Here is a 21880-nt window from a genome sequence, read left to right as displayed (position 1 = left end):
CACAGACCCACAGCAGGGTCCCTTAAAGGCCCGTGATCAAGAGAAGAAAAGGAGAGACAAATATTTAGTCAAATGCTGCATGTCCTCTTGTTCTGTGTTGTTAGGATGTACAGACGTGAGATAGCAATAGAAGCCTAAACAAGAAGTGAATTACGCTCATTATATACCAAGCAAAACACTTTATGTGTCTTTCCATTTAATGGTTTGCATGTCAATCCACAAGCTGCCCTGGCCAAGAATTTTGAGGCAGTTGTCTAAAATTGGGGCTAATTTTACTCCGAGCTATACAGAACTGGCTATGGGATCCAAGGGAAGCCTCTGCAGAAGTGAAATTTTGAGTCTTTAAAAAGGTACATTTCCGTGAAAACCAGATGTGAGACATTTATACCCTAAGCTGGGAGAAAAAGGAAAAGCCAAAGCTCCTTACGAGCATTTTATTTTCATTTTTAGGGCTGCACCCATGGCACATGGAAGTTCCCAGGCTAAGGGTGAATCGGAGCTGCAGCTGTCAGCCAACACCACACCCACAGTAATGAGGGATCCAAGCTGCATCTGTGACCTACACTGCAGCTCACAGCAACACCAGATCCTTAACCCACTGCATGGGGCCAGGGATTGAACCCACATCCTCAGGTATACTAGTTGGGTTTGTTACCACTGAGCCACAATGGGAACTCCCCTCATGAGCAATTTAGTATCACTGATTCCTCCTGGGACACTCTGTACTCGTCTGTAAATATTACCAAATGCAATTCTAGGTGGCTTCTGGGAACAAGGCAAGTGGTCAGGGCTTACTCAAGCCAACATTTGGAAGCATGCACATTCCACACAGTTAACTCTGAAAAAGGCAAGTCATATCCCGGGACTGTCCCCCACCCACCCCTCCTCTACCAGCCTAAAAACCTTCACTGCAACAATAGTCTCTAAGAATTCTTAAGAGAGCATCACAAAATTAGACAATAGCTGGCAGTAATCATCTCCCAAACTTGCCAGACTTGGGTATTTTTTAGGGTGGAAAGCATCTAATGGCTGTGAATACTTCATTTAGTGTTTTTCTAATGCACTTCGAGAAGTTCATGCTCTAGCATTGAACTCTCCAAGGAACCCATCTCATCCTCCCATCCAACTTTTAGAGAAATTTCATCCAAACCATTTACTAAACTTTTCCCGAATGATCAATATCTGCAGAATATTTTGTAGTAATTTAGTAGCCTCTCTCAAGGCACACCTAGAGAAGGGAGACCACCCTCTCACTCCCAACCTTGACTTTGCAGAAGGAGACCCTGAAGTCTCTAGGGAGGTTTACAGCTCGTAGCCAAGATGTTTTTGGAGTTATAAATGAAGTGCAAGTCCAGACTTCCAGACCTGCAGGCCAGGGCCCATCCCACACTGACAGAAAAGGAGCTGCTGACTCCACTGGGAAGTGGACCAGTGACTGTGAAGTCTTGCATTTTGGTTGGTGATAGTTCGTTTCCCATTAGAGTTACTCCTTGGAAGTCTTCTTACATAGACAGAGGTCTATCCTGAAGTGTTTTAAGGTGTTACTTAGAGGGAAAAAGTAATGTATTAGTTGACTAATGTGTTAATATTGGTTAATATTCATTAGCTAATATGTTAATATTAGTTAATATATTAGTATTGGTAAATTTTCTTGTATCTGGACAACGTGGTATCACTCACATGAGAACAGGTCTGGAAACAATGAGATGCAGGACAGGTAAGTTGAGGAAAGTTGGCTGAAAAGAAAGAGAATGATCGACAGTGGGGGGTAGTCCAGGACCAGAATACAGGAAACAGTAGGAGGGGGTAACGATGGGGATGGGAAAGAGGAAATGAGGGCAACGAACACTTGGCTGGCTTGAAACGCAGCAGGAGGAGCAGAGGAAATGAAAAGCAGACTTTGCTGAATTGACAAATCTGCCTGGGCCAGCACTGCCTTTATTAGCACACAGGGAGGAGACCCCGGGGAAGGGGATGTGACTGGTCTTTGATACCCTGCCCTTATTGGCACCACTCCTAAGGGAACATAAAAACTCCCATGGAGCTGTGAGATTGGGTGAAGTGTCAGAGGCAGAGCAGGAAAGATGTAGGAAAGCATCAGAATTTCTCCAGGTTGGGAAGGATGGAGTGGGTCAGAGGCCCTGGAATTTCCCACTGGGTGACCATGCAGACCCATCTCCTGGGGAGGCAGGCCTGCCAGCTCAGTTTATGCTGTGGCCAGGCATCTGGGAGTGCCTCCTGAGCCCATCTGTGATCTCTCTTCTCCTAAGGAAAGAGCATTCGAGGAAGAGGTGGCAACACCACGCCCTGTCCTGATTCTGGTGTGAGAAATGTGCTTGTTAACCTCATGATCCTCATCCCCTTTTTCATCCTCTCACCCCACCTCTCCTCTATCCTCCTTTTAGGACTGCCAAGACAAGCCAAGAAATGTGCCTCCCGTGGAGTGAGTGGGCCTGGGATGGACCTGGAATCTGACCTCCATTTTTGTATGTGAAAGAGAGATATGAAATGAAATAATGTTTCATGTGTCTTTAAAACAAAGAGCGGCAGCATTAAAATCCCAAGACTGGCAGGTCCTAAATCACTGCTGACCCAGATGTTCCACTTCCTGCTGTTTGCCTCTACCCACCTTCCCATGTGGCACTGCCTTCTGGAACCCCTCGAAGTTGGCCCGCGGATGCTCAAAGCTTGTAGCCTGACCCCAGCCCTGCCTGCCACAGCCTTTCTCCTTCAACCCAACACATCTTCCCTCCTCTCCAACTTTTCATTTAAAAATGATTCCAACTTAAAAAGGGTAAGAAAGTACCTACAACCTGAATACTGCTGACCTCCATTTACCCATTGCCCATACAGTCCCAAATTTATCCCTCTGTATGCATAGATACACACGGTTTTATTTAACCATTTAGAATTAGTTGTTTTAGCCTTATGACGTCATGACACTTCTACACCTACATACTTCAGGGTATATCTCAAAAGGACAAAAAGATTTTTTTCATTTCCACAATATGATTATCTTTTAAATTTTTTTTTAATTTTATTATAGTTGATTTACAATGTTGTGTCAATGTCTGCTGTACAGCATAGTGACCCACTCATAAAAAGTAATTTACATATGCATAGTTGGCTATGGAGTCCCCTCTATATACAAATGCTCTTCACATTTCAGCTTCACAACTTTCCAGGGCCTCACCCCCACTTCCTGTGATACCCAGCCCCTGATGCTGGTCTCTGGCTGCTTTCAATTCTATCAGGATTTGCCCAAGGAACAGGGTCTAGTGCTCCTGACCTTTCCTGACAAACTGTCCTGATAATCTTTCTTACCATCAAAAGGTACCTGTCCTATGTTCCATTCCCTGAGGGCATTGCTCAGTGCTGTCTATTCTAATACACTAACCTATGTCAAGAGAAAACAGTTGCCTTATGGTTTGTTGAGAAAATCCAATGAGAGAAATCAATACATACTAGTGAAACATTCCCCCTTTGTTATTCTCAGTACATTAGTCCTCACAGGTAACAAACTGACATTTCAGGAGGGTCCAAGAAAACCCCCATCAGTGGTTCCATTCAGGGCATTTCAGGCATGAGGCAGGCTGGCCTGGATGAGGAAAGCCAGGGAGAGGCTGCAGCTTTGACCCTGACATTTTATAAGCCAGCTGCGCACTCCTCATGTGCTGACTGCCAAACCCACGGCCAGTCTACGTTTTGCTTCATTCAAGTGAATCTAGGGAAAAAAACCTTAGACTGATCTGTAGTTAATAAACTGAGGAACACAAGAGCAATAATGTACAGTTAGTTCCCAATTATGGAAAAGAGCATGCCTTAGGGCCAAATAGCTTTTAAAACTTCTGCAGTTGGCAAGGAACCATCAGGGACTCATTCCCCCTAGACAGGGTTAGAATTGCTTCCATTCGGGGGTGGCGGGTGGGGGGGGTCCTGTCACATTCCAGCTCTGTGATATGGGATAAGTTGTTCAACCTCTCTGAGCTTCAGGGGCTTCATCTATAAAATAGGGACAAATATGCTCTATCTCACCGTTTTGTGAGGATTCAATGTAATAGTTATGTAATATCTGCAAACCATAAGACTCAAGGCATGTTATCTAGGAAACAAATGAAAAGAGTAGCAGCAACCACAGCAGCTATTCCTAGGCATTCCAAGAGGGGAAATATTCAGCCTTCAGTACTCAAAGTTAGCTGTGTGATGTACATATCAGTCAAGAGACTTGGAAACCAATTGGGTTTGGGATTTTTACATTGCCCTTTTAGATAGCTGGTAAACCCATGAAGTGTCTCAACCTCAAGGACAGGAGTTTCTGCCCTAGAGATAGACATGACCTGTCTCTGGCAAATCCAGAGACAGAGCAGAGAGCCTGGCCACCCTCTGTGAGACATCTTCCTCCCACCAGGCCAAGGTTATACCCACTCCCTGTCCTTTTCCTGACCTCACCCTCTTCTATCCACCCCCTCCCCACTCCCCTCCCAGCTGTAAGAGCCTGCAAGAGCCTGCCTAATCTCAACTCAGGGAGTGCTCTTTGCTTTTAAAGTGTCTTGCCCTGCTTAATCAGTAACCAGCCGTCCTCCACTGCCAGTTAGTTGCCTGCCCTGACATGAGTTCCTTCTCCTGCCAGCCAGCAGATGTGACTTATTTAGGAAGATTCAATTCCCAGCCTGTGCCCTTCTGCTAATAACAGCCTCTCACTCTCTCTCTGAAGGTTACCTGTCGCCAGCAAGCATTCTTGCTCATGAATGCAAAATAAAATGGGTGCTCGCCCTGACCTTGGAAAAGCTCATCATTCTGAATAAGAGTTCTAAAAAAGAACATTTGACATTTGCTGTCTTATTTGTGTCAAGACTGAGGAAAGGAAGCCCAGTGCGGCAGGATACCCTCTTAGGTTCGGTGATGTGGTTTGTGAATGGCACTTGTCAACTAAACCTTGCAATGATATTCAGCAGGCATGAGGTGAAGAAAATGTTAATGAAATCTTGCCTAACTGCAGGAACACATTTGAATAGAATCAAAGTCATATGTGAGATTTTTTTTTCTCTTATACTAAGTCTTTTCTGCATATATTAACCTTTTGCCAGTTTTTTTTAAAGCACAAAATGGGTGATTCACTCATTCAATCATTCTTCAACATTTACTGAGCACCCATTAGGTACCAAACCCTGTACTGAGCACTAGGATAAAAAACTGAATGAAGCACAGATTATTTTAGGCAAATAAATCTATTATTCAGAATTTTATGCTGAGAACCCAACTTCTTGGCTTGCTAAAAACAAAGCAAAAAGACAACATGCATTATCAGAACTTTGAATCTTTTGGAAATAGGAAAAGGGAAAGGCAGCACTCTTAGAAAGAGCAAACAGAGTGCAGGCAACCAGAATGGATGGGATGACCTCAGACCAGACCAGGAGGATCTTTCACAAGGCAAGTACCCTGACTTTCCTTTGTGAAGTAGTCTTTCAAGCAAGAAGAGCCTACAATGGCCAAGCTGGGCAGGCCCTCCTTGACCAGTCTCTGCCCTACTGCCTGCCACCACTGATAGAAGCTCTACTGATAGTGGTATAAGACACTATTTAGCAGAAGCTTCCTGATGCAGAGCTTTTAGAGAATTCAAGGACTCACTCTGTCATCATCATCTAAAGTGCATGTTTCCATTGCTGAGTCAGAAGAACTAAATTGGAGCTGGACCAGAAACAAATGGTGAGTCAAATGAAAGACTTCAGCTGCAGGGTGAATGCCCCTTCTGCTAAGATTGCTGGGGCCTGGTGTGAAGTACCTCTGCAAATGCCTAGGGTCCATGTATACACATGCAACAAATGGTCATGGAACACCTCCCATGCTTCAAGAGCTGTCCTAGTTCCTGGGGATAGAGCAGTGGACCAAACAGACAAGGCCCCATCCTCATGAAGCTTATGTTATAGTGGAGAAAGACAATACATGAATAGTTTAAAGTATAAGGATGAAAAAAATTAAAAGATGAGCTAAAGAATAACTCATGGAAGGTACTTGTATTGGTCCAAATTTTATTGCAGACAACAGAATCTACTCTAGCTCACTTAAGCAGAAAGGGATTCTATACAGGGAATTTTGTAATTATAAAATTGTTAAAAGGACTGGAAGAGCAGGCTCTTGACTGATGTCTCAAGAATAATCCCCAGCCTCTAGATAATCTGTCATAAGCGCTACTCTCTTGCTTATGGCAGAACCATTCCAGGGCCCAGGAAATTAAAATAGTTCCTGCAGAGCCATAGAAACAGAAGCTACCCTTGGCTGCTACCCATTGCAGCCATAGCTACAGCTGCTTGCTCCAGAATCATACCACAGCTTCCACAACTCATGCCAAGAAAATGATGCTTGGTCCTACCAAAATGGAGAACTTGTGAACCACAAAATGAGTGGCCTGTACTTTGTCCCTGGAAACAAAATGTTTTCTAGAATCCAAGCACCAAGAAAGTTTGGGAAATATGAATTTTAGTTTTGCTGTCTTGGGATAGGAAAAGGGAGTTAAAATGGGTGGTCAACCACCCAATTCATAGTAACTAGTACACCACTTTGGAAGGGTAATCAGGGAATGTCTCTTGGGTAGGTGGCAACTATGCTAAGACCATGTGAAGAACTGAGGAAAAAACCTTCCAAGCATATGAAGAAAAACAAGATAATAACTCCAGGCGTAGTGAATGAGAGCAATGGAGAACTTGGAGGAGTTAGGAGAAGTTAAATCAAGCAGGGCTTAGGAAATCACAGTAAGGAATGGATTTTATTTAGAGTACAGGGAAACCATAAAGAGTTTTATGAAGGGGACTGGCAGACTCTGATTTGTAGTTTTAAAAGACAATTCTGGCCTCAAGGTAGAAAATGGATAGAAGACAAGGGCTGAGCCAAAGAAACAATATAGAACAGTCTTGAGGATTAGAGATGATGGTGGTTTGGGCAAGGACACTGACTGCAGAGAGGAAGTTGACACATTCTGTATGTTATTTTGTGGAGAGAAACATGGGATTTCAGAATGAATGAGATGCGGGAAATGACACAAAAGGAAAGATTAGGGACTGATCCCACATTCTTAATCTAAACAAAGGGTGGATGATAGTCTATTGACTGCATTGAAGAGCAATGGGGAGGAAATGTCTACAGCTCACTAAAACCACTCCCCAAGTCCTTTGATGTTTAAAAAAAAATTGTTCATGTAGTCAGGTTGGAAGTAGACTCAATAAGAAAGCCTCGTGTTTTGCTGGCCCAATTGGCCTAATTTCACTCTTCAGCATATTCAGAGTATTCTTATGGTTCTGGAGTAGTGAATTTTAAACTCGGCATATGAAATATTCTGAGACAGGTAGGATCCATACTCAGACTGGAACAAAGGTTTGTGTGAAGTCATGTGGGGAAGAGCAGAATAGTTTGGGGATTTGGTATTTAATATCTGTGAGAAACAAAAGTCATAAAATATAAAACTATTTGAAGGTGAGAGGCTGAGCTCTGGAAAGTTGCATGAATTTAGGGCTGTGGCAATTCAAACCCCCTGTTTGTACAGGACATGGGTGAACCCTGATGACGTTATACCGAGTAAAATAAATCAGATACAAAGACAAATATTGTCTGATTCCATACACAGAAGGCAAATTCAGAAAGACAGAGAGTAGAAGGGTGGTTTCCAGGGGCTGGAAGAAGGAGGAATGGGAAGTTATTCTTTAATAGGTAGAGTTTCAATTAGAGAAGGTGAAGCATTGCTGGCGATGGATGATGGTGGTAGTTGCACAACAATGTGAGTGAACAAAATGCCACTGAACTGTACACATTAAAAAGTGTTAAAATGATAGATTTTATATTATTATGCTTTACCACAATTAAATATAATGACAAAGCCCTATGTTGCCATTTTGGCACAGAAAAATAATCCTCAGTTCCCCTACTTTCCTATCTCTCTCCTCCCCACCATAAAAACACTTGCTAGAATTAGAACAGGATGCTTCTTAGGTTTTGTGAACTAATAGTTCAATGATAAAATGATGTCAAAAGAAAAAATGTAGATTATCATCTTTTATAAACACAAATACTATTAGTGATCAGCCTGAGAGTTACCCAGAAGATCAAACTCCAAAACCACCACCCTAGACTATGCCATAATCTCTTCAACAAATAAACAAACGAAAAAGAGTTAAAAGTCTAAGCAAGACATAGAAAGGGGGGCAATGTCTGTGCCATGTCTCTCTTAAGCAATCAGAGCTCTTAGAATGGCTCTGTTGCCAGGACAGAAGCAAATTATCGTTTAGTTTCCCTAAGCATTAAATCTTCCACATGCCTTGAGCACTCTCCATGGGCATACTGGTGCCAAAGCAGAAAAAGATTTCATTTCACGTTGCTAGGTTTTCACTTTTCTGTGGTTAATAAAGAGCCAGGTGCAGTCAGCTAGGCTGTTTAAAAAGAGAGAGAGAGAAAGAGAGTTAAAATTGTTTATTTGACCAACTTCAAATCTTGCTAAACCACAGCATAAGACAACTCATAACTTGTTTCCAGCTCCCACATCTCAATCACTTTCAAGGGAAGGGCTCTAAAGGTATTTCACACTTTACAAATAAAATTATTTTACCAATAAAAGGCACTCTAAGCTCTATATATCAGAATTTTTGAGCCCTTCTCCTACCCTACTAAATATAAAAGATGTCAGTAGGTAATAGAATAAACCCAAGAGTAAAGTTATTAGCTGTCAAACTGACGAGTTGTGGGTTTAAGGAGATGCATACCCAGTGTTCAAAAGTTGAAGTTTAAATCAGTCATCTATCACCTGATAAAGGGAAATTGGCCTGTACAAAAAGAAAAATTAATTCTTCTGTAGGATGGTGTTTAATAAAAGAATTCATTAGTAACTAGCTGGTTGACTGAATTTGGCCAGTTTCCTTGTTTTAGAGCCATCAATTTGGGTTCAGTTTCCATCTTTAGTCCAATCTTTGGCTGAATAGAGATTTTTGTTGAGTGCTTACACTGAAGGGTAGGGAAAAGAAAGCAGAAGGGGCCTGAGCCACAGTTTGTCATTTTTGTCACCTAATAGGAAAATGTATTCATGTGTAACTTTTCTTTAGAATCCCTTGGTTCTGAGCAGATGGCAGATATTTAATACATGTCTCTTGAATATGTCAATGAATCATGGTACCCATCTGGTGCAGGCAAATTCTACCCTGGGGATTGTGGTTGCCTCTGCAACATACATTCCATTTCTCTCTTATGGAGAAAAAGCATTGGTGTCTGAGAGATTGACCTCATTTAAAGAGCTAGACCTGGCTACCTAGGAGTAATCACAACCCATGTTCCAGAGACGGGCTAAGAAATGGTCAAGTGACCCTTGATTCTGGCCAATGTGAAGGAAAGTTTTCTGAGAATGGACAAGTGACCCTTGATTTTGGCCAATGTGAAGGAAGGGTTTCTGAGAATGGTCAAGTGACCCTTGATTTTGGCCAATGTGAAGGAAAGGTTTAAGAGAGAACAACAGGAAGATGGTCTTCTCTTCCTCACTGTATGTGAACATGAAGGCTTGTAGCCCTAAATGCTGCTGGCAGCCATTGTGTGAACACAAGGAAAACCAACCCAAGGATGAAGCTAAAGCTTCAGATGGCACAAAGAAATGGAGAGAACCTGATTCTGTGATGACATGGTTTGAGTTACTGAATCAATCAAACATAAAGCCCACACTACTTCTGAATTGCCTGCTCTAAGTCTTAATAAATACCCTCGTTGTTTAAGCCCATTTGAGTCTGATAGTCCCATTTCTGGCAAATGAATCTGAATGATGTAAAGACTGACGCCATTTGCAAAAAGAATTTCCTTTAAAGTATTACTTCAAATATCCAGTTTACCTCTTTTTGAAACGTAATTTTAACCTTAATATTACCTAAATTTCCCCAATAGTTTCTTCTCACCATACAGCTGCTTTTAGGAACTGAAAGTCTACAAACGCAATAGGAAATGAGGGCTGATAGCATTTAGCTCCTCCAGAAACTATGCTCTCATTCATCTAGTGTTTTACAGCAAATCTTACACTTTAAGTGCAGTTTTCGTTTCTTACAATTTGGTGATATTTACATGAGTCTTTTTCTTATATATTTTACTTATTATTGGGAATCTCCAATCAAAATCAATATAGAAGTAACTTAAGCCATATTGTAAAATGGAGAATAAAGCCACACCCAGTCTTGCCCACCTGCTCCATGATTAGTTAGCCTTTCTTCCACACATTCAATGGATTTTCTAACTGGGTAGTTATGTATGAAACTGATTGTACACTGCAAGATAGTAGAGCTGCTAAGAGTAGAGCTGCTAAGAGATTTGGACTCAAATCTTGACTCTGCTACTTATTAGCTTTTGGGTGCAACACTTAATCTCTATAAACCTCCATTTATCCTCTATAAATGAAGATAATACTTGTATTTACTTCATACCATTATGATGTGGATTATATAAGATAATGCATGTGAAGCACTTAGCATAGTGCCTGGCATGTAGAAAGCGCCCAAGAAACCTCATTAGTATTCACTTTGTGGTGCAAGTAATCAATGGGTTTTACCTGGAGGGAAACTGTGGGCATTATAAAAGTGCAACTTGATAAACACAATTATTATCTACAAGAGTGCGGTTTAGGAGAGAGATCTGTGGGGAGAACAGGCAGGGCAAGATCTTCTCTCCTTCACATTGATCTCCTCTCTCCCTCACATGGAATTAGTCTGGGCCCCCTCTTTCCTCCTCCATCCTCATAACACTTAAGAATTAATTCTGATTCCTTCCCATGAAGCTCAGTGAAATAAAAAAGTTGTGACATAACAGGATGATAATATCATGGAATCAGAAACACTCAAAATTGTCTTTTTTAAAAATTTAGAATATAGAGAATGAATAAACAAAGGAATTAAAAACAAATCAATGGAGCCTCCTTATAGTGGCTCAGTTACAAGAAAATCAAGAAACTGCTTGAAAGGTGTGGTAGAAAGAGTACCGTCAGGGGTCAATGGGCTCTCCCACCACCTGAGTGTAATGCTGAGCAAACAGCATCCCATGAGATGTCGACATCCTCATCTGTCAAATGAAGTGCTTGGAATGGAGAGGGGAGTTTTCCCTCCTCAGGGCTATGAGCGCCAACACTCCCAGCAGAGCCCCAACCTTTCCATTTCCACTGAACAGACAGGTGTTATCAGCTGTGCTGCCTCCATGCTCCTTCTATAACCAGAAGGCCTGGAATGTCACAGCTTCATGGCTTCTTTACCAGGACAACTTGAGCCTCATGTCAAGGACCCCACAGAGATGTGGACACACAGCAGGGTCACGTGAGTGATAGGAAGCCTGATCTGGGAGCACAAACAGTGAAGTCTTGGACTAGGTCCTGTGCTGGTTGCTTAATCTCCTTAGAAGCTCCTGATCTCTGAGATTTGCCCTGAGCCAACATTGTTTTCCCCATCCCATCATCAAGGTCCCCAGAGAAGACAAAGAGATCCTATCTGATCACTCTGAGTACATCCGATTTATTTGTATTCATCTAACCATCCTCTTTCAGAGTTCCTGTAGAGTCTGGATAGAGTTTATCAGGCTAAATGCCATGCGCTATGAAAGCTGGGGTTTGTTGGTCAAAAACAAGGGTTTGCAGATTTAATCAAATCACAGTAATAGGTTTTCCTTAGACAGTCCATTTGTTTAAACTTAATTTTTCCTTAAATCTTGAAGTAGTTCAAACACACCATAAAGAATAGAAAATAAAACCACAAAGGTCCATGTACCCACCACTCAGCTTTCTCAAAGCTTAAAATTTTGCCTTATATCTTTAGAGCTTCAGAATTTTAAGGGGGAAAAAATACTTCACATATGATAAAAGCCCCTTCCTCAACCCCATTCTTCTCATATTCCCCTATGCACAAGGAATTACCATCTTATTTTGGTGTTTTTCACTTCTGCTCATGTTTCTATAATAGCTCCTAAAATATTATAAAATGTATGTAATATACATGTACATATGTTATGTAATAGGTAACATTATGTATATGACCTATATGCATGTAATATGTATATATTCATGAAGGATATATAGCATTATACTAAAATATTCTACAACTTGATTTGGGATTTGTTTTGGTTTTTGTTGTTGCTGTTCAAGATTTTACTTTTAAGGTCCACCTCCATTGAAGTGTATGACTTTAAGACATACACACTGAGACATGTATGACTTTAACTTCAGTATAAAGTGTCTTTGTATGAAGATATTTCAACATATTCATTCTCCAATGAATGGAAATTAAGGCCATTTCCAATTTCCATCCACTACAAATAATACTAAATTGAACATTCTTACCCACATGTGAAAAAATTTTCCTACGGTAGTAGAGGACTGCTAAGATGAAAATTAAATTCATTCTAAATTTTTTTTGATGTTCTAAACTTCTTTCCAAAGTAGTTGTTCCAATGTACACTCACATTTTACACCCCCACTAGCAGACTATTTTCTTACTCCACATGCTTCCCAACACTTGGAACTAGCAGACTTCTCAATTTCTGCAAATCTGATGGATGTGAAAAATTTATTTTATTATGTAATTTTTGCTTGTTTTTTGTCTTTTTAGGGCCACACTTGCAGCATGTGGAGATTCCCAGGCTAGGGGTTGAACCGGAGCTGTAGTTGCCAGCCTACACCACAGCCACAGCAATGCCAGATCCAAGCCACATCTGCAACCTACACCACAGCTCACGGCAATGCCAGATCCTTAAGCTACTGAGCGAGGCCAGGGATCCATCCTGCATCCTCATAGATGCTAGTCAGTTTCATTTCCACTGAGCCACGACAGGAACTCCTTCCCAGGTCACTGAGTAAGGTGAATAACTTTTCAAAAGTATATTAGCCATGCATGGTTCCTCTTCGAATTTCCTGTTCTTATCCTTCACCTATTTATATGCTGAATTGTCTGTCTTTTTCTTATTGTTTCCTGGGAGTTCTTTAAATGTTCTAGATATCATACCTCTATCAGTTACATATATAGTAATTGCCTTCTCTCATATCATGACTTGTCATTTATCTAAGTTGCCTTTGCTATACAAAAATTTTAAAGGCATCAAAGTTATCAGCATTTTCCTTTACATGTGGTTTCCATGCCTCGTTTAAGAAATCTTTTCCTACCTCAAAGTCATAAAGTTTATGTATATTTTCTTGTAAAAGTTTTAAAGCTTTACAATTTATACACATTCAATCTACGTGGAATCAAATCTTTAGACATGGAATAAAACAAACTATTTTTTTCTACAGAAATAATCAGTTATCTCAGCACCACTTATTTTTGAAAATGTATTATTTCCCCGCTAACTTACAACACCACATATACAAACAAGGATCAAATCTGTCAGGTTTTACTAGTCTATATTCCAATGCACTAAACTCCTATATTGATTATTTTAATTTTCAATAAAACTTCTTATTCAGCGGGGCAAGTCCTCCTGCCTTGTTCTGATTTTAAACTTGTTTTGACTATTCTTGGCCCTTTGGTTTTTTTAATATAAATTTCAGAATAATATTTTCCAAAAAAATCTATTTGGGATTTCGAATTTTTTATTAATTTGAGCATTAACACATTTAAAATATTGAACTTTGCCATCCAGAAACATAATAAATCTATTTAAGTCTACTTTAATGTCTTTCAATAAAGTTATTTTTTAAGGTGTCTTAAACATCTGTTAAATTTATTCCCAGACACCTTAGAATTGTTGTTACTCTTTTAAAAAGTGTCAAAACAAATACATTTTAAAAATTTTTTTAAAGGGAGTTCCCATTGTGGCACAGGGGAAACGAATCTGACTGGTATCCATGAGGATACGGGTTCAATCCCTGGCCTTGCTCAGTGGGTCGGGGATCTGGCATTGCCATGAGCTGTGGTGTAGGCTGCAGATACAGCTCAGATCCCACATTACTATGTCTGTGGTATAGGTCAGCAGCTGTAGCTCCAATTTGACTCCTAGCCTGGGAACGTCCATGTGCTACAGGTACAGTCCTAAAAAGCAAAAAATAAAAATAAAAATTTTTTAAAGTATCATTATTTATGCTTTCTAACTTGGAAAGCTCTCTACCTTTGTGGTCATGTATAGGGAACTTCATAGTGAATGCTGTGATGTATGACATATGTATCCCTTTAAGACTGAAGGGCTTATGTGCCGAGGAGTAGGATATGCTCCTGGCAAACAGCCCTCGGCTGTTGGTCCTCTCTAGGAAGTCACATTCCTTTTCTGCAGAATCCCACATGCAGACCGGTTGACAGGGAAGAAGGATTCTCCTCTCTCCTATCAGCTGGGACAAGTCTGAAGGGCCATCCCAGTTCTAGAGCTTTCCTGCCCAGGTCTTCATTGAGACTACATCCCGGCTCATTTTCTCTTCCATTCACTCTTGCGTCTTTCCTGTCCTATCCACAAGTATCGACCTCAAAAGCAGGCTTCCTCCAGGTGATTCTCTATCTCAGAGTCTGCTCCCTGGAGAACTCAACCTGAAACAGGCCATGAAAGCAGATGCTAAAAGGAGAGTTTGGAATCGGGTCATCCTCTGCATGACCGGCAATAAGGACCCATCCCTGGCACAAGGTAGAGGTGAAATTGTTAAAACGTCTATCTGTGGTAAACCTAGAGGGTCTGCTGGTGAACATGAGTACACAAGAGGATGTAATTTATCAGGCATTTTAGAAATATGGGGTAAATAATGACTACAGCAACAGTGGAATTGGGTGGCTATAGCTAAGATTGACTAATCCTTTGAAAAAAATAAAGACTAATACAAATTGTCAAGTAAAAACTAAATATGAAAGCCAGAGGACCTTCAGAGCATCATATATAAGGTGGCTCTTACATCTTGCAGCCTGAGGGAAGTGTGAAGAAATGCTAAGGACCAGGCTCAGGACTTACCCACAAGGGAAGCAGACGTCCAAAGAAGATGAAGCTCTCTCTTCATACTGGCAGGCTATTGGAGTTCAGAGCCAGAGCCAGGAAAGAACACTCCCTATCACAGGAATGAGGATGCCTGGGTTTATGCACCTGAAACTCATCTCCACGTTCCTGGAGCCCCCCCAAGCTTGCGGAAGCAGTCTACCCCTCCCTGTTAAGGTCTAACTCTTTCCCTCTTATTTGCACATATTAAAGAGACCTCTCTCCTGCAGGACAATGGGCAAGCCCCTTGAGATCTCCCTCCCCTTCCCCACTCCTGGCAACAGGGACAATAACCAAGGTTAACTTGCCCAGGACATGCTGAGCCTGATAAAGAAGAAAAGAAAACATGCCAAAAAAGGAGCCGCAGGACCTAGAAAACATGTCATAGCAAGAGCCAAGAGAATATATACCAGACCGGTTCCTGAGGACACTGGCTCAAGAGAAGCAGAAGACAAAGCTAAAGAAGGAAGCTTGTTTAGGGCACTGTGACAGGACATGGGATTTAGCACGGGTCCAGTCAAGGACCTTGGGAGCTTGAGCAAACACCCTGCTAGGACATCTCCCAGAAGAAAGAAAAAGCAATGGTCCAGGGGTTCACAAACTAAAGTCTATTGGCCAAGTTCAGCCTGTGCCTTATTTTTGTACAGCCCGCAAGCTAAGAATGTATTTTCCATTTTTAAAGGGCTATAAAAAATAAGCAAAGATATGCAAACAGGCTGTTTGTGACCCACAAAGCCTAAAATATTTACTTTCTGGCCCTTTACAGAAAAAGTTTGTTTGACCCTAGGCCACACTAACTGAAGGGCGAATGCCTGAATTGCCAACAGAGAATTAAAGAAATAGTTAAAGACTCAGATAAGTAGGCCTGCAAGAGTGGACTTACCATGTCAAAATGAAAAACCCACAGGATGACGATGCTCTGGAGGAGGGCCCAAAGCAATAAAAATGTGAGGGTGACAGGGACACCGCCTTCCTAAGTTCAGTGGTGGCTCCCCTCTGCAATCCAGGAATGACATTAGCAGAGGATATTACAGAGCTGGGCTCACTGAGAACCACAGGGATACTAGGACCCTGAAAATAACAGAGGCCAGATGGCAGCACTTAAATATTAAAAGCCTAGGCGATGCAATTATCATAATGAGTGGCAGGTTCCAAGTAGCTGGGGTATTAACGCTGATAATCAGGAGAAGGCAGGGTTGCTGTTACACAAGGTAGGCAGAGAGGAATACTTTTGGCATTTAAGTGATGCACCTGGGTGCCTCTTGGTAATATCTTGGCCAGTTTTGACGGTAACTGGACAGCTGCAGTAACACTGACCAGGGTGTCAGACCTCTCAGCAATGAGGATCTGGGTCGCCCTCAAGGTAGGGTGCTGAGTCTCATGGAGGAGCTAGCTAAGGGTGGAGGGGGGTGCGTGGAGGGGCAGATCTGGTATGCAAAGAAAAGCAGGGATCAATACGTATCACTTGCCGCCCCAGGACCAGCTACAACAATAGTTCATGCCACTCAACTTCCCCTTACAAGTTTCCCCCATAAAAAAAGACTCCCTCTATAATCCTGAGGGGATGGCTCCTTAGATGAACGAGTAGACTCCAGTACTACGCATATCCCCTCAAGTGCAGGAAGCAATGCCAGCAGTTACACCTCATCTCCCAGGCCTCTTAGAGAAGTATCTTTGCGGAAAGCGGCTGGCAAGCCCAAAGCCACGCCCCTTTCCAGGGCATTCCCGCCCCTCCTAAGTGGTCAGCATGGGAATAGAAAGGCGGGGCCTCCTCACCCCAACTCCTGCCATGTTCGAAAGCGACTTGCCAGCTTTAGATCTTCCCATGGGGTTGTCTGGGGCTTTCATTAGGGAGGCATCGCTGCTCAGCTTTTCCCTTTGTACAATCACACCTTCCTCTCCACAGGTGCTGATGGCAAGAGCACAACATAATAAGCTCTCCCCACGCAACTCTCCAACTCAGAGGCAGCTTCCTTGGAATCAGCCTCCAACAATCTTCCATCCAACAATTTTGTTTCTTGAATTATTTGATAGTTTCTCTTGGATATATACATTGTCTAAAAAACCAAGAAAAATGGTGTTTCTTCTTTTCCATTTATATCTTTATATCTTCCATTTCTTTTTGTCTGACACAACTGAGTAGAACCCACAGCACATTGAGAAACAGATGCTATGATGACAAGCATTCTTGTCTCATTTCTCTCTGAAGGCAGTATCATAGGGTATAATGTTTGCTCTAAAATTTCAGTGGATATCCTTTATCAAATACTCCTTTTCCATTTTACTAAGAATTCATTATCATGAAAATATATTGAATTTTTCAAATGCCTTTCTGCTTCAATTTAAATGATTATATTTCTTTTATATTTTATATTTATATTTATTTATATAATATATATTTTATTTATATATAATTTACATATGAATATACATTTATATATTTATTTTATATTTTAGTTAATATACCGCATTACATTAAGAGGGGCTCTATTGTAAGGTAACTTTATATTAGTACTCGGTAAGCCCTACTTGGTGTTCACACACGCACATCAAAACTCATAAAGATACAGTTGGATACTGATTTGTAAACACTTATGATTTTGTGGTCCTATGTTTACTAGTGATTATTGGCCTGCAAATTTCTTTTCATATTGAGTTTTTCTATTTTTACTATCAAAGAATCTTTGATTTTGTATCAAAGTTATACCATTCTCATAAAATTAATTAGCATTCACTTTTTTATTACCTGGAATGTATAAGATTGAATGTTTGATAGAACTCACCTGTAAATGAGAGGTTTGGTGTGTGTATATATCCACATGTACATGTATATGTGTAGATTTTTTCAAAAAAGACTGTAATTACTATCTGTTTCTTCTTGAGTCAATTTCAGTAAATTTATATTTTCCTATGAAATAGTCTACTTCATCAAAGTTTTGAAGTTTATGGGTACTTGGTTAGCCATGGTATACTCTTTTTATTTTTATCTTGCATTGTGTCCTTATTCATTCCTAAAAAGATTTATTTGTGCTTTCCCTCTTTCCTGCGCAGGTTGTGAACAAACTGAGAAATCAAGCAAAGGAGTAACTGTGTTACTAATAAAGGTTAGATTGGAAGTTGTTTCTTAATATGAGAGCCAGAATTTGACTGAATGAGTAAGCAGAATTCCCCCAAAAGGCTGCCTGGGTAAGATCTATAGCATGGAGGAACACAGGGAAACATACCTTGACTCCTGACAGGTTTGCTCTGAAATTAGGGCAGAACTGAGTTAAGTAAGCTCAGCTTATTCCTTTCAAATGTACTAATTAGGTAAATCATCCTACCTTCCTAGGGACAGAATGTATAAAGGAGCACAAAAAGTCAGTTCTTGGATTTCTTGAAGCTTCCTAGTTTTAGCAGTTTTATTAGAATAAAAAATCTGTTCTGTTACTAGATTATTCATTTAATCCTGATGTTCTTCACTTAATGTGGAAGCAGTTAAAGCTGCTAGTTACATGCTAGCATTTAGCTCCATCACATTTATCTATGATATTTTCATTTTTGGTTAATTATAATTGTTATTCTCCATTGTTATTCATTATTTATCTAGAAATAAAGTTATTTTTAATTTCCAAAAATATTGTTTTTTAAAAAGAATTTCTACTATTATTTTCTCACTTCATACCATTGTAGTCAGAGAACTACTTTTTTTTTTGTATTTACTATATTTACCAAGACTTTCTCTGAAATGATGCATGATGACTTTTCAAATGGCCCGTGAGTAGTTGAAAGGGATTTGTATCTTCCTAGAATACTTTTTTTTTAATCATGATTTAAGGATCATCTTTATTAGCTAAATACTTTCTTGTATGATTTTAATTTAGCTATATCAGCTTTATTTTGGTTAATATAGGTCTAGTCTATCTTTGTTATCCTTTGAATTTTAGCAGTCTTTATGTTTATGTCACTCGTTTTCGTTTTTTCTCTTCAATTCAATATGATCATCTTTTAACAGGAGAGTGTAGTTTATTTACATTCATCGTATTTACTCACCTATTTAGATTGGTTGCTACCATTTTATTTTGTGTCTCCTATTTACGCTAAGATATATTTATCTCCTATTTGGGGTTCTAATGCATTAAGTGAATTTTCTTTTTTTTTTTTTCGCCCCTTCTCTCCTTGTTTGGAAGTTACATATTTAATTTCTATTTTTATTTTAGTAATTGTTCTGAAGTTTTAATGTGCATACCTACCTTAACAAAGTTTAAATTTAATCTTTATCTCTATCTTTCTCCAAAACAGCACAAGAACTTAGAGCCTTTAAATCAAATCCATACTTTCCCATCTTGCATATTACTTTCTTAGAGCTTTTAATTCCCTCATCTTTTTACCTCTAAATCATGCCATTGTTGACACTGTTATTTCATACAGTCAATACCAATTTAGATTTATCCCATGCTTACTAACTTATGTGTCAATCATTTCTTTTTGCCTCTCACTCCTAATTTCTGAATTTAGTATGTTATTGAAAAATTCTATGTTCAGCCAAATGATCATTCAAAAATGGTAAAACTTTATCTTGGCACTTTAGTTCCCTTTAGGGGAATATATTCTGGGGATTATGGGGGCAGGAGGGAGGAGAGGCAAAGTAAAGCATAATTTCAAGAATAATTTGTGGTGCATACAAGGATGAAGAAAGGAGAAAGAAAAGGCATTTTATCCACCATGGGTGAAAATGGAACAAGATTCTCATAACCCACTTTTTTTCTACAGTGTTCTGAGCATTAGCAAGATACTGCTTGAGAAACAAGGGGAAAAAAAGACTTTCCATGGACATGTACTTATTGAAAATATTTTTATTCCTTTTTGCTATTGTAAAGTTTGTTGTCAGTTCTTGTAAACAATATACTATTTCTTTCTCATTGTTTCTAAGACTTGCTCTTTATCTTTTGAGTTCTAAGATTCCATTTCAGCAAGTTCAGGGTATTTCTTTTTACTTAATCTGCTTGGGATCTGTTGTGCTTCCCAAATATGAGGACTTACGAAAATTCTTAATCATTATATCTTCAAGAATTACCTTTCTCCTACAACTTTTATTCTTTCCTTCAAGAACTATGGTTAACATATACAACTTTTTTATTCTATTCTACATGTATTTTCACCTGCTTATATATTTTCTCTCTCAATGCTAGTTTCTGGGTAATTTTATTAGATCCACTTTCCACCTACAAATTCTCATTTCAACTGCATTCAATTACGTTCCCATCTAGAATTTCTAGTAAGTTCGTTTAAAATCTGCCTTTCCTTTTTTAAAAATTATTTTTAATGATAGTTTTTCTTTTCTTGTATTTTAATTTCCCCATTTTGTCTTTTTTGTAATTTTTATTATAGTTGATTTACAATGTTTTGTCATTTTCTGCTGTATAGCAAAGTGACCCAGTCATACATTTATATACAAATATATATATACAGACATACATGTATGTACAAATATATATATATATATATACACACACACATTCTTTTTGTCACATTATCCATCATGTTCTACCATAAGTGACTAGAGATAGTTCCCTGTGCTAAAGAGCAATATCACTTAAAATATTTTTATAGCTTCTACCCAATGTCTCCACTATCTAAAATTATTAGAAACTATCTAATTCTAATGAGCTTTGTTATATCTATGAATGCAGATTCATGGTAGATTGTTTTCTTGTGTTTTCACAACTATGTATCATGAACTCATGTTTAGCAGGTATTTATCTGTGGGAATCCTGAGAGAACTGGATTAAGGGTTCATCCCACTCTATCTGTTTTGTGTTTTGTTCTGCCAGAACCCCCAGGGAAAATATTTCTTATTAACATTTTTCAGCTTGGGGTTTTCCCAAATAATGTAGGCAAAATAAAATCAAATGTCAAGCAAACACAGATCCATGGAAGATCTTGTCTCTCAAGGAGTGTCTTGCTAATGCTCAGGACACTGGTAGAAAACAGATGGATTATAAGAATCTTGTTCCTTTTTTCCCCATGGCAAATAAAATGCCCTCTTTCTAATCCCTTTACTTAATCCTCCAAAATGATTCCCTAAATAGTGGTTTCTCTCTCTCTCTTTCCCCTCTCTCTCATAAACCTAAGAATATGTTGCTCCAAAGGGAACTAATTGGCTAAATCAGAGTTTCCAAAAAGAACAGGTCCACTTTACAAGCAGAAGCTTCATCGGCTTCAAAGTAGGCATCTACTAGAAACTAATGAGGGAAGTCAATAGGAAAAGAAGAGAGAGAGGGAAAATAGAGGGAAGGAGAGAAATACTTGTTGTCCACTGACACTACATCAATTTTCAAAACCACTGTTTGTGGCAGATGTTCCCTCTCCAGATGGGAGGGAATGAGATGAGACCCAAGGCTACACAGCCAGAACAGGAGGCTAATCCGTGTATCCCTCCCGCACCCCCTTCCTAAGAAGCAAAGTCCATGAGCCAGAAAAGGCAGCTGACAGTAAACATCAAGTAAAGAAAGCCCAAGGCAGGTAAAAGTCCTGGTTCTAAGCGGATTGTGGAGGCTGCTCTTTTTATAAACTCTACTTTGGCCAATTAATTCCCTCAAGACACATGGCCCCATTTCAGATTTTCACTTTTTATCCTCTCCAACCACACCTTTCCATTCCCCAGTTTCCAATAGCAATTATGCTGATTCTCTAGGTTGGATGGTTCAGATGAATGGGGAGTAAAAGTCTTTCCCAAACTTCCCAATGTCAGTATCTGTGGCATTCCCCCTTGAAGACAGTCTGCTTCCTTGAAAGCCAAATATACCTGTGACATAAGATTGCAAAGTAATGCGATTCTAGAATTCAGGCCTTCTGATGCTCCAGGACATTTTTTAAAATCATATAGTCATCAAAAAGCTTCACTCCCAGCTGTGTGGAAAGTGACTCTGCAGCTCTCACTTAATTTTGATTGCATTACCTCATT

At 39.8% G+C, this 21880-nt stretch overlaps 1 long non-coding RNA gene across 1 annotated transcript in view; it reads right to left on the bottom strand.

Annotated features, from left to right (window-relative positions):
• LOC125111740 (uncharacterized) overlaps positions 1-15119 on the bottom strand; it is a 255742-nt gene extending 240623 nt beyond the window's left edge. Inside the window, exon 1 of the long non-coding RNA XR_007130926.1 lies at positions 14914-15119. This is a non-coding gene — a long non-coding RNA (uncharacterized LOC125111740). The remainder of the gene's footprint in view (positions 1-14913) is intronic.
• Positions 15120-21880: the final 6761 nt, after the last annotated feature.

Source organism: Phacochoerus africanus, chromosome 1 (genome assembly GCF_016906955.1).
Source record: "Phacochoerus africanus isolate WHEZ1 chromosome 1, ROS_Pafr_v1, whole genome shotgun sequence".
Classification (NCBI taxonomy): Eukaryota; Metazoa; Chordata; class Mammalia; order Artiodactyla; family Suidae; genus Phacochoerus; species Phacochoerus africanus.
This window is presented reverse-complemented; position numbering and strand designations above follow the sequence as displayed.